This window comes from Crinia signifera, chromosome 3, assembly GCF_055691185.1.
Source record: "Crinia signifera chromosome 3, ASM5569118v1, whole genome shotgun sequence".
NCBI lineage: Eukaryota > Metazoa > Chordata > Amphibia > Anura > Myobatrachidae > Crinia > Crinia signifera.
In genome coordinates this window covers 85,014,483-85,027,927 of record NC_139219.1, presented here as the reverse complement: position 1 = coordinate 85,027,927, position 13,445 = coordinate 85,014,483, and the positions used below count along the sequence as shown (strand labels likewise).

The 13,445-nt window shown below is 42.6% G+C and overlaps 1 protein-coding gene across 10 annotated transcripts in view; it reads left to right on the top strand.

The window, feature by feature from the left end:
* Window positions 1–13,445, top strand: part of UTRN (utrophin) — a 587,017-nt gene that overhangs the window by 369,875 nt on the left and 203,697 nt on the right. The window lies entirely within an intron of this gene.

Below are 13,445 nucleotides of genomic sequence, written 5' to 3'. Positions count from 1 at the left end.
TTTCTATGTGACAGTCACTTCCTGAATGTGCCCCACTGCTGCAGTGGTGCAACAGGCACTATGGCGGATATGCATTGTGGTGCCGTTAAGGTAGTTTACAAACTGCAAATGCTATGTACCAGAGGATGCTTCTTTGTGTACAAATGTGCCTATTTGTCTGGCTAGCAAATTGCACTAATTTCACAGTCTCTGGAAGCCCTTACCACCAGTTTATGGCCAATAAAACCAGTACAAATTGTGACCCATTATACTTATGGAGAAAATACATAATTGCAATGACCTCAGGAGACAGAGAATTCTAAGCTAGTTGTGAAGAGAAACAAGTTTTATACATATCTGCAAAACAGAGAATGCTCCTGTAAATGTTCTCTTCCTCTTACCTCAATTAATATCTCCCTTTGTAGAATGAAATCTAGTTTATGCACATCAAGGGATGCTCTGGATCCTCTTACTGTATATTGGCTAGTAGAGATGATGGTCTGCACACTTTCCCCCAAAAGTAATGTTACAAAGAGTATTTTCACAAATGGTTCCCCTCTGTTGTTTGTATATGTCCTTTTATTGTTTTGTCCATTTGCATACATTGTAAATCTAGGAATGGCTCAAGGCTTAAGCACATTTTTACTTACCCTGCAGTAGATCCTGAAATATACACCTTTCAGATCACAAAAGAACCCCTGGGTAATTGCCAGGCTGCTGCCAGGTTGAAATGCAAAAAAGAAGAAGGGGATAGCAGCGCTCTAGGGATTTATCTGGGATAAAATTAATTATTTAAATTGGATGATCTTTACAAATATTTATTGGTACCACATGAAAATAAATAACATTAATATAAAAACATATGCTGCCAGGTTGGCCTGGGTTGAGGTGCACTGTGAAAGCACCACACCTAATAACCTGGGTCGACCAACCCGGCAATTTGACCCAGGTTATAAGAAGGGTTAAACCTGGGCCTCCCTCTGTATAATGGGTTTAGTGTGAAAGTGCCACACCCTGCAACCCTGCAATCTGAAATCGATTATGAAGCACCTAGGGATAAGTGCATGAGGTGTAACAATGGGTCTTATTCTAGTTCACTCTTTCTGACAAAATCCTTCTTAGATGGACAAAACCATGTGCACTGCAGGGGGGCAGATGTAACAGGTGCAGAGATTTAGATTTGGGTGAGTTATTTTGTTTCTGTGCAGGGTAAATACTGGCTGCTTTATTTTTACACTGCAATAAAGATCTCACTTTGAAGTAAAACCCCACCCAAATCTAATTCTCTCTGCACAAGTAACATCTGCCCCACCTGCAGTGCACATGGTTTTGTCCATCTAAGAAGGATTTTGTCAGAAAGAGTGAACCAAAATAACCCCCAATGTGATTTGTGGCATTGTGTAGAGAACAGTACATGTTTTAAGGATATCCATGATTGAATCCAGATGAGGGTCAATATAAGAAAAGCTACAAACTGACACGAAAATAAAACATGAAAAACTAATGTCAGGATTTTTATGTATTGACCATTTCTGTGTCGGCATTTGCTTGTGTTGACAGTTTGCCTATGCTCACCTTATCACTGTCGACCATTTGGTGATGATCTACTGACTGTCGACCCTTTATACCAGGGGTGGGGAACCATTTTTGTGCCAAGGGCCATTTGTATTGGGAAAAAAAACGTTGGGGGCCATATGTAAAAATTTCTCTTACAAATTAACCTGCTGCAGCCGACCCACGCTCCGGCGGCTGCCGCTGAATAGGACTGACAGTCTCTGGCTGCTGTTGATTAAGAGGAATCTCGCAAGAACTACCGACCTCTCGCGATAATTCCCCTGTACTTGACTGTTGGCAAAGCCACCGGGCAGGTGGGAGGGCCACTCAGACTGGCTACGGGGGCCGCATACGGCCCCCGGGCCTGAGGTTCCCCACCACTGCTTTATGCCATAACCGCATCTCAGTTACTGAATGTACCAGATGTGCAGTGAGAAGTTCTTTAGTTTTGTCATATGATCATAGATGATCTGACCGGTGCACATCAAAATAATCGTACTCTCTTCTCTTGGCATCTTCTAAAACTACAAGAACACCAAGTCTTGTCATTTTTAGAGGCTCAGGGCCAGATGTATCAAGCTTCAAAAAGTGATAAAATGAAGAGTGATAAACAACCAGCCAATCAGCTCTTACCTGACATTTTTCAAACCCAGTAACATGATACAGTAGGTAGGAGCTGATTGGCTGGCTTTTTTTCACTCTCCATTTTATCACTTTTTGGAGCTTAACACATCTGGCCCTTACTGTGCAAAGTGTTTGACCTGAAACATAAACTTGTCAGTTATCTCCTAATGTATTGCTTCATTCAGCCTTGATTCAGCCATCGCTTTATTTGTGAGAGTGATGGAGCATTCTTACAGTACATGTCCTTTTTTTCATCATTTTATCATTATTATTACCTTTGTTTATATAGCACCACAAGGGTTCTGAAGCGCCTGCCAATGCATAGATCTGAAAAATACAAGAAAATAATGAATTACAGTACTATGCAATTTAAGACAAGTACATGGTAAATAAAGACAGTTTCATCAGGGGACAGGACACTGACGCAATTATCAGGGTGGCAGAGATACAATACAGGTCGAGTATCCCTTATCCAAAATTATTGGGACCAGAAGAATTTTGGATAAGGGATTATTTTGTATATTACAGAATATTTTTATGTTTCAATGATGTATCTTGAGGTATCTTGCATTTATGTTGTACAAACACAGTAAACACATGAAATACACATAAATATATTTTATTTGTGCATAAAACAAGGTTTCAAAACATGAAACAAAGTTTGTGTACTATTTCAGATACTGAATTTGAATGCCAAGCAATAATTTTTTTGCACATATTTAGTGCCAGTTACATATCATGTCCTCAATAGTGCTGTTACAGATGTCTCCGGTAGTGCCAGTTACATATTATGTCCTCAGTAGTGCTGTTACAGATGTCCCCAGTAGTGTCAGTTACATATCATGTCCTCAGTAGTGCCAGTTACATATCATGTACTCAGTAGTGCTGTTATAGATGTCCCCAGTAGTGCCAGTTACATATCATGTCCTCAGTAGTGCTGTTACAGATGTCCCCAGTAATGCCAGGTACATATCATGTCCTCAGTAGTGCTGTTACAGATGTCCCCAGTAGTGCCAGCAACATATCATGTCCTCAGTAGTGCTGGTACAGATGTCCCTAGTAGTGGCAGTTACATATCATGTCCTCAGTAGTGCTGTTACAGATGTCCCCCAGTAGTGCCAGTTACATATCATGTCCTCAGTAGTGCTTTTACAGATGTCCCCAGTAGTGCCAGTTACATATCATGTCCTCAGTAGTGCTGTTATAGATGTTCCCAGTAGTGCCAGTTACATATCATGTTCTCAGTAGTGCTGGTACAGATGTCCCCAGTAGTGCCAGTTACATACCATGTCCTCAGTAGTGCTGTTACGGAATGTCCCCAGTAGTGCCAGTTACATATCATGTCCTCTGTAGTGCTGTTACAGATGTCCCCAGTAGTGCTTTTAGCAACAACAACAAAAAAAATCACTTTCTGGAATGTATGGTTTTCCGAATAATTTGAATAAGGGATACTCAACCTGTATAAGAAAAGTGCATGAGACAGGACCCTATACTGTATTTATCAAGAAGCTGTAAAAGGTGCACAAGACATTTCACTGAATGTATAGGATGTCCCATGACAACTGAGAACGACTTATTCCCAAGAATATGGGCCCGATGTACTAAGCTTCAAAATGTTATAAAGTGGAATGTGATAATGCACCAGCCAATCAGCTACTAGCTGTCAAAATATGATGTGGATTTTCCTGGAACAATGTGAAATACACCAAAATTTGCCAATTCTTTGTCTCCTTTAAACATCACTTTTGAATAATTTTGGCATAATATAATACATTCTAATTTACACATAATGTGCTGTCCATATGTTTTAGGAAATTCATGATTGCCACATGTTAAAATACTACAGTCATACAGCAGATTTTATGACAATAGAAAAAGCAATGTAATAGATAAAGGAAAATGAGCTAGAACAGTAAAGACAAGTGATTACAGCTTGTCAATATAAGCTCTCTCAGTGATTTATAGAAGCCGGTAAGCAAAAGTCAAGCATTACACCACACTATTCAACCGCGTCCAAGCCTCCAATATCCCCTCGTTAATGCAAAGCATCCCTACTCAGTCAGAGCCGTCGGAAAGATGGATAACCTTAAAGTTTTGTTAGGGGGCCCACTCAATGGTATAGACAGTTTGTGTAATTAATGTGCAACAGTTTCCCTTGTACAGTCTTGATGACTAAGAGATTACATCTTGCTTCAGGGTAGTATAAACACTCCATGTATAAACACATACTGTATCATCATCAACTTGTATTTATGAGGCGCTACAGATTCAGTTGTACAGTCAGCAATACACAAAGCAGAACACTACTTACATTATGCCAGTGACATCATACATACATACATACATACATACATTCATTCATACATACATACATCCATACATACATACATACATACATACACATGGCTGCAATGCTAAAATCTCACAGGACAAGATGAGACCTGAGGAAATAGCAAGTACATTAGAGAACACAAACAACATAGGGATTTTAGGAAGGTAAATCCTTTCACTATAGGATCTGGTTGGTGAACCTGTTTAAATGACACTTTCTCCTCTGTTTCACATTATTCTCACTACTCAGTAACCCCAACAGGGTAAATATAAGGTTTGATAAGTGAAAAAATTGGAAAAATTCAGATCTACTGATTCTCAGCCATTTTTTCTGTAGCCAATCAATGATCTAGAAACTGTAATGTGCCTATGGTTTATATACTAAGTTGTTTAATATACTAATATCTCTACAGAGGGAGCACCTCCAGCCAGCCAGGCGGTCCGGCGCTCCATCTGATGGGGATGCGCGAGTGTCTCACATGCACGCGCGTCCCTTGTCCGCACAGCGGCGGGGAGCGGATTCCCTGCCCGTTTCCGCTTTAGTGAGATGGACAGGGTTAGTGGGGGCTGCAGGCAACAACGGAGGAGCAGCGAGGAGACGGCAACGGGCTCCAACAGAATGGGGCACGAAAGGTGGCGGATGCTTATTGAGAGCTGCTCCAACCAATATTATTTGGATCTGTTGTAGAGAGGCCTTTAAAAGGTGCTAGGCCCATAGGCCGATGCCTACTCCGGCTATTTGGTAATCCAGCAGTGGGTGACCAGCTATGAGTGAACAGCGTGTTCTTACTCTGCAGTAAAAAGTTTTTGTGTAGGATTGTACTGAGCCCAGCACAAGAACCAGAAATCATGGCTCTGTATTCTTATAGAAGTGATTTCACAAAGAAAATATAACTTTTGCTGAACTATATTTATTTGCTATCAATATCCTCATCTCAAGGTAAAGTCAACACTTTTAGAAGTTGCACTTGGTGGCAATATTGTAAGCAATATGTCAGCTGCAATATTGATTAATTGATTGCAGGAAAAAACGAAATGGACCTGCCCACGGCTAGTGTAAGGGCTGTTTCACACAGTACGGTTCCTGCCGCACGGTGAAATCCCGTACGGTCAGGGAGCCGCGCCGCACTCAGAATTTTATAATGGCAGGGATGGCCACAGCCCGGCAGCCATCCCTTCCAGTGGGGGGATCCGGCTGCAGCCGTGCGGCCGGGCCGTGGCCGTCCCGTGTGAATGGACACAATAGTGTCCATTCACAACTGCTGAGTGCGGCACGGCTCCCTGGCCGTACGGGATTTCACCGTGCGGCAGGAACCGTACTGTGTGAAACAGCCCTAAGGAGCGGGTTAGTAAAATGTAACATTACAGCTGTAAACTTTTACGACCGTGCAGTCTCCTGGTGCTGATTGTAGTGTTATATGCTGCAGTGTACAGAGCATATTTCTTATATCCACAGTTAGAACTTTCTAAAGTTTTACGTAGACGCTGACATGCACCTATATCATGCAGAGTTCCTTAATGTCTTTTAGTTTGTTTGATCTGTTACCCCTTAGTGAAGGTCCCGGGCACTTTCCTTTGGAACACTCTCCCCACTTCCAGTGAAATACTGCTATGACATTGATTTTCTAGCAAAAGGGTTTGTTACGAATTCTAGATCTTACGTTTGCAGAATTATAGGAACTGGGATAGGAAGCAAAATCAATATAAAGAGGACTGTTGCAATTACATTCCGAGAACTAACTAAATGTTAATTAAGCCTGCGCTGTTCTTTTTGTCTTGGGCATTACAAATCCAGTTACTGTATATGGCAGCTTTTCTACAAACAATAAATGCAAACTGCAAGCAAAAGTACATCAAGTTAAAGTTTTATTAATACGTATTTATTCTTGTACATTCGTTGAATCATAAATCATCATATGGTAGAAAAGAGACATGGCTGTATTGTATTGACTTATCTGTAAATGGCTTAAGCTCTCTTATAGGGTTTGTGGCTTATTCTGAGTTGTATGGAAAGTGGATGTTGTTTTGGCAAGTAGTCATAGGGGGGAATTGAATAGGAGGAGAGATTCAGAAAGAAAGAGATTTGGTAAGAAACCTCCATTTTTTTTTTTTAAAGCGGCAATCATTTACACTGTAAATCCAGTTTGATTTTGCAGTGTAAATGATTGCCGCTTAAAAAAAAGTGGAGGTTTCTTACCAAATCTCTCAGTTTTTGATTCTTTCCCCCATAGTGTTTGTGCATCCATTGATTTCACATTAGCCGCAACCTTCAGACACAAAAGAACCACCAGAAACAGAAACGTTCCATTCCCATATGGGGAGACGGTCATTAGTTCGACCCTATTTAGGTCGACATGCGTTGGGTCGACCACTGAAGGTCAACAGGCCGTAGGTTGTCACCTAATATGGATCAACATGGTTTAGGTCAACAGGTTTGGAAGGTTGACACAAGCATAAGGTTGACAGTCAAAAGGTCGACACAAATTCATGGGGTTTTTTTTAGCCGACATGTGCCGGCAGGTATGTAGTTCCCTACCATCCACTAGGGCATGGAAGGAGAATAGAATAGTGTGCCATGCGCAACAAGGCACCGTGCACGAAGCATGGCCTGTACAGTGGTACACTTTGATGGTGTCCATGTCAACTATGTTGACAGTCTGTACAAAACCCCATGAAAAACTCATGTCGACCTTGCCATTGTTGACCTAATGTTTGTGTTCCAACCCTGTCGGCTTTAGCCATGTCGACCTATTTCAGGTGTCGAACTATGGCCTGTCGACCTTAAGTGATCGACCCAATTCATGCCGACCTAAATGTGGTCGACCCCAATGACCCATTCCCCCATATGCTCTATTTCATAGTAGTGCCTACAACAATTTAGGAGTAAAACAGTATCCCCTGGCGTGCATACAGCTGACATTCATGCAGGGGAAGCATCGGCAGTAAAAGATTGCCAACTGAAACGATAGTCTACTCTAACGGAATCCATGCCACTTATGTTCAGATCTACAGGGAATGAACCAGAAAGGTAATAACTGAAGATGCTCTTAAATAGATTTGTCTATACCAGGCATGTCCAAACTATGGCTTTCCAGCTGTTGTGAAACTACAAGTTCCATCATACCTTGCCAATGTTATGCTATTAGGGAATGCTAAATCTATGGCAAGTAGGGTTACCACCTTTTTTGTTGAGAGATTCCTGGACAGTGGAAGGAGTGACCCGCCCCTTGACACACCCACAGCCCACCCACTGTCCCGCCCATGTCCCACCTCCAGCCCCACCCTTTGACCAGCCTTATGTTGATTTTTTTAACCTTTGCTTCAATTTCATTCTTGATTTTGCATACCATAATGCCAGTTACATGTTACATCATACACAGTAATGCCCATTACACGTTATGCCACACACTGTGATGCCCATTATATGTTACGCCATACACCGCAATGCAATTACATGTTATGCCAGGACTCAAAAAGTTTTTTGTAGAGGAGGAACAATATGGGCCATAGGCGCGCGCCAAAAAAAATTTTTGACACTCGCAGCGGGTGCCGGTCCGATTGGCTCCAGTCTGTGTCCCAACCAAGTCCTGCATTATGTGCACAGTGCAGCATCAATTAGGCTGGCAGGCACCATCTGATTGTGGCCAGGGGAGAGCAGCACAGCGCAGACGGGTACAGGTTGGACGTGCACCCCCTCTTCATCCATTATCTGGTGCAGTCGCACTGACGTGGGCAGCGTGACCCAGTAATGCACTGAGGGGGCGTGGACACAGTTGACAGGCAGGCCCGGTCCTCAGACCTGCTGATGCTGCCAATTAAAATTCTTTCCCTACCTATAATATCACTCCTATTTACTATGATCACCACCGTGGGTGCTGTACGGCAGCCACTAGGCAACCCAGTAACGTGGATATATTATATACTCCTACTGATATTACCACAGAGGACGGGGCCTAGTGTCCCCTTGTCAGAGCGGCCGTAGGCTGCTGCCCTGCTCCCCCAGCCCTTTGCCCAGGACTAGGTGAACTTCACACCCGGCACACAGCTTCCGCTGCCTAGCCACCTCCTCCCGAACCCTGGCCAAGGCAACCTGGGCAGACTGTCACCCCCAGCCAGTAAGGATATGCCGGAGCTCTGTACCCAATGAGCGGGAGGCGAAGAGGACTCTGCCGGCAGCTGCGTTCCCAAAATTTAAGGATATTACACATCCTATATAACACTGTATGTATATTGTACAATATAAGGATATTACAAGTCCTATATAACAGTGTGTGTATATTGTACAATATAAGGATATTACAAGTCGTATATAATGCTGTATGTATATTGTACAATATAAGGATATTACAAGTCGTATATAATGCTGTATGTATATTGTACAATATAAGGATATTACAAGTGACCTTAGGTCTTACTGATATAATATACAGCCAGCATTTATATGGCAGTAATGCTCCTTAGTGACCTTTGGTCCATGTTTATCCCCCAGCAGGTAAGCCCAGTACGCGTGCATACAGCATATTACATATAATATACAGATCTGGTACTTGCCCAGCTGGCAGCTTGCTGTGTCCCCGTCCAGCCTGTGCTCTGAGCCCCCAGCTCCTGGCATACAGTATGCTGGCAAAGCATTAATAAATGAAGCAGGCTCACATTACCTGTCACTAATACATCTGCCTGCGTCCTGGCTGAGGAAGGTCCCTCTGTACCCATGGAGCGGGAGGCGAAGAGGACTCTACTGGACTCTGCCGGCCTCTGCGCTCCCGGCTCTGCACACGGACGTCACCATCTTTCAGCTGACAATAGAGGGACTCGCACAGCGTATGCGCATGGGGAGGCACAGGAGCAGGCTTGTCGCCTGCTGGGGATAATAAGGCACAATGGCCACTGCTGGTGAAAGTCTGTACTGCAGCCGCAGTAAATGGGAGAGAGAACTGCAGGGCACTAGATAGGGCCAATGCGTCTCCTCCGGCAGCCTCTCTTACCTACCAAGAGGTGGCGCCGTTCCCGGACAATGTATAGTCCGGGAACAACACCCGTCCGGACTCCGGACACAGGGCTTAAATACCGGACTGTCCGGAGTAATCCCGGACGGGTGGTAACCCTAATGGCAAGGCATGCTAGGATGTGTAGTTTCACAACAGCTGGAGGGCCACAGTTTGGACATGCCTGGTCTATACCTTTATATCACAGTGTAACAAATGTACACACACATTTTCAGAATATGAAATTGTACAGTGTAAAGATACAATATTCCCACCACTTTTTAATTCAACTTAAATACCTTTTACAAAAAGACTTTTGCCCACTCTGTAGTTATATCATCTATTGTTTTAAGTATTTTTCCTTTTGTACAGTTATGTTTAACATTTCCAGACACCACCAGAAACTCTAGTTCAGCGTTCTCGTCTGTCGCTTCTCCAGTAAAGCTGTTTTATGTCTGCAGAGTGAATTCCCTGATGGTACAAGTCTGAAATAACAGTTGTATGCATCTTGTTTTATGAGCGAAGATGGAGGGATACTTTATTGCTAAGCTTGCTGTCGTGAGTTTTGCGCAAGCAAATACTGTAGTTCCTTTAAATGTGCTCAAACTGTTTAAATGAACAAAGTAAGTTATTATCTGTGCCGACAGAGGATCATGAGCATTATTATTTAGCAGCACTTGGCAACTACATGATTGCTCATTATTTCCATTAACCCCTTCATGACAGAGCCAGTTTGTGCCTTCATGACAGAGCCCTTTTTTTCAAATCTGACATGTCTCACTTAAGTGGGGATAACTTTTTTTTGCTTTTACTTATCCCAGTGATTTTGAAATTGTTTTCTCGTGACACATTGTACTTCAAGTTAGTGGTAAATTTTGGTCGATACAGTCTGTGTTTTTTTGTGAAAAATACCAAAATATCGTGAAAAAATGGAAAATTTAGCAATATGCAAAATGTCAAATTTTCTGCTTGTGAGACAAATAATCATACCACTCAAAATAGTTAATAACTAACATAGACCATATGTCTACTTTATGTTGCCATCATTATTTCAACCCCCTTTTCATTTTTTTGGACACTAGGAGGCTTCAAATATGACTAGCAAATTCTCAAATTTTCAAGAAAATTTCAAACACTGATTTTTTTAGGGACCAGTTCAGTTCTGATGTGACTTTGAGGGACTTGTATGTGAGACACCCCCATAAATGATGCCATTTCAAAAACTGCACCCCTCACAGTATTCAAAACAGCATTTTGGAAGTTTGTTAACCCTTTAGGTGTTTCACAGGAATTAAAACAAAGTGTAGGTGAAATTTCAAAATTTCTTTTTTTTTGCAGAGTTTCAATTTTAATACATTTTTCTAACAAATACAGTAGATTTTACTAGAGAAATGTGACTAAAAATTGATTCCCCCAATTCTTGTGTTTTCAAAAATATCCTATATGTGGCCCTAGTGTGCACGATGACCAAACCACAGGCTTCATAATAGAAGGAGCACCTACTTGATTTTGGAGCCTCCTTTTTATGAGATTTTTTTTTAGGCACCATGTAGGTTTCTAGGCACCATAAGTGCTAAAAGTTAGGAACTTTCCCCACAAGTCACCCCATTTTGCAATCTACACCCCTCAGGGAATTCATCTAGGGGTATAGTGTACATTTCAAACCCCCAGGGGTTTCACCAATTTTGGTACAACTGGGATGTGAAAATGGAAAATTACATTTTTTTACACAAACATGCAGTTCTGGCTCAAAATTTTTCATTTTCACAAGGAATGAAGGAGACAAAGCACCCCAATATCTGTGCCCCAATTTCTCCCGAGTACGGCAATGCCTCAAATGTGACCAAAAAATACCAGTGGGGCGCATAGCAGGACTCAGAAGGGAAGGAGTGATTTTTGGATTTGGCAGCACAGATTTTGGTGGAATGAATGGTGGGTGCCATGTTGCATTAGCAAGACTCCCAAAGCACCAATACAGTGGAACCCCCCCACAAGTCACCCCATTTTGCAAAGTACACCCCTCAGGGAATTCATCTAGGGGTATAGTGTACATTTCAAACCCCCAGGGGTTTCACCAATTTTGATACAACTGGGATGTGAAAATGGAAAATTAAATTTTTTTACACAAACATGCAGTTCTGGCTCAAAATTTTTCATTTTCACAAGGAATGAAGGAGACAAAGCACCCCAAAATCTGTGCCCCAATTTCTCCCGAGTACGGCAATGCCTCACATGTGACCAAAAAATACCAGTTGGGCGCATGGCAGGACTCAGAAGGGAAGGAGTGATTTTTGGATTTGGCAGCACAGATTTTGGTGGAATGAATGGTGGGTGCTATGTTGCACCAATACAGTGGAACCCCCCCACAAGTCACCCCATTTTGCAAAGTACACCCCTCAGGGAATTCATCTAGGGGTATAGTGTACATTTCAAACCCCCAGGGGTTTCACCAATTTTGGTACAACTGGGATGTGAAAATGGAAAATTACATTTTTTTACACAAACATGCAGTTCTGGCTCAAAATTTTTCATTTTCACAAGGAATGAAGGAGACAAAGCACCCCAAAATCTGTGCCCCAATTTCTCCCGAGTACGGCAATGCCTCACATGTGACCAAAAAATACCAGTTGGGCGCATGGCAGGACTCAGAAGGGAAGGAGTGATTTTTGGATTTGGCAGCACAGATTTTGGTGGAATGAATGGTGGGTGCCATGTTGCATTAGCAAGACTCCCAAAGCACCAATACAGTGGAACCCCCCCACAAGTCACCCCATTTTGCAAAGTACACCCCTCAGGGAATTCATCTAGGGGTATAGTGTACATTTCAAACCCCCAGGGGTTTCACCAATTTTGATACAACTGGGCAGTGAAAATGAAAAATTACATTTTTTTACACAAAAATGCAGTTCTGGCTCAAAATTTTTCATTTTCACAAGGAATGAAGGAGACAAAGCACCCCAAAATCTGTGCCCCAATTTCTCCCGAGTACGGCAATGCCTCACATGTGACCAAAAAATACCAGTTGGGCGCATGGCAGGACTCAGAAGGGAAGGAGTGATTTTTGGATTTGGCAGCACAGATTTTGGTGGAATGAATGGTGGGTGCCATGTTGCATTAGCAAGAATCCCAAAGCACCAATACAGTGGAACCCCCCCACAAGTCACCCCATTTTGCAAAGTACACCCCTCAGGGAATTCATCTAGGGGTATAGTGTACATTTCAAACCCCCAGGGGTTTCACCAATTTTGATACAAGTGGGCAGTGAAAATGAAAAATTACATTTTTTTACACAAAAATGCAGTTCTGGCTCAAAATTTTTCATTTTCAGAAGGTATGAAGGAGAAAAAGCACCCCAAAATCTGTGCCCCAATTTCTCCCGAGTACGGCAATGCCTCACATGTGACCAAAAAATACCAGTTGGGTGCATGGCAGGACTCAGAAGGGAAGGAGTGATTTTTGGATTTTGCAGCACAGATTTTGGTGGAATGAATGGTGGGTGCTATGTTGCACCAATACAGTGGAACCCCCCCACAAGTCACCCCATTTTGCAAAGTACACCCCCCAGGGAATTCATCTAGGGGTATAGTGTACATTTCAAACCCCCAGGGGTTTCAGCAATTTTGGTACAACTGGGATGTGAAAATGGAAAATTAAATTTTTTTTACACAAACATGCAGTTCTGGCTCAAAATTTTTCATTTTCACAAGGAATGAAGGAGACAAAGCACCCCAAAATCTGTGCCCCAATTTCTCCCGAGTACGGCAATGCCTCACATGTGACCAAAAAATACCAGTTGGGCGCATGGCAGGACTCAGAAGGGAAGGAGTGATTTTTGGATTTGGCAGCACAGATTTTGGTGGAATGAATGGTGGGTGCTATGTTGCACCAATACAGTGGAACCCCCCCACAAGTCACCCCATTTTGCAAAGTACACCCCTCAGGGAATTCATCTAGGGGTATAGTGTACATTTC